The 368-nt window shown below is 57.6% G+C and overlaps 1 protein-coding gene across 1 annotated transcript in view; it reads left to right on the forward strand.

The window, feature by feature from the left end:
- LOC104271291 (SRSF protein kinase 3-like) overlaps window positions 1-368 on the forward strand; it is a gene marked incomplete at its 3' end in the record, with an annotated part of 12,164 nt that overhangs the window by 8,194 nt on the left and 3,602 nt on the right. The window lies entirely within an intron of this gene.

Genomic DNA, 368 nt, shown 5'->3' on the forward strand with positions numbered 1-368 from the left:
CGCATCCCCTCACTCACAGTCTCCCCCTCCTCCTGTCTGGCTTAAGCTGCACCTCCTTGTCTTTCGCTGAACAATGGGACGCTGTCGGTGCCATGTCACTCTCTAACCAGCCCTTGACTTCCATCCCACTGCTAATTGGTAGGAAGGCACGTTGGTCCGAGGACACAACAGCCATACGAACAGGAACGTTTTTTCAGGAGAAAGTTCAGTTTTGCGATAGCAATGCCTCCTCCTTGCACCTTCCCAGGCTTGCCCATCCATGCTGCTACCTGGATTTTCATGCTGCCTTCCGCTGCCTGTCACCTCTGCCTCTCCCAGACAGCCCCTTCCCCGCAGGGCCACCCCAACCGCCTCACCGCGCTGCTGGC

Source organism: Apaloderma vittatum, unplaced genomic scaffold, assembly GCF_000703405.1.
Source record: "Apaloderma vittatum isolate BGI_N311 unplaced genomic scaffold, ASM70340v1 scaffold23383, whole genome shotgun sequence".
Taxonomy (NCBI): domain Eukaryota; kingdom Metazoa; phylum Chordata; class Aves; order Trogoniformes; family Trogonidae; genus Apaloderma; species Apaloderma vittatum.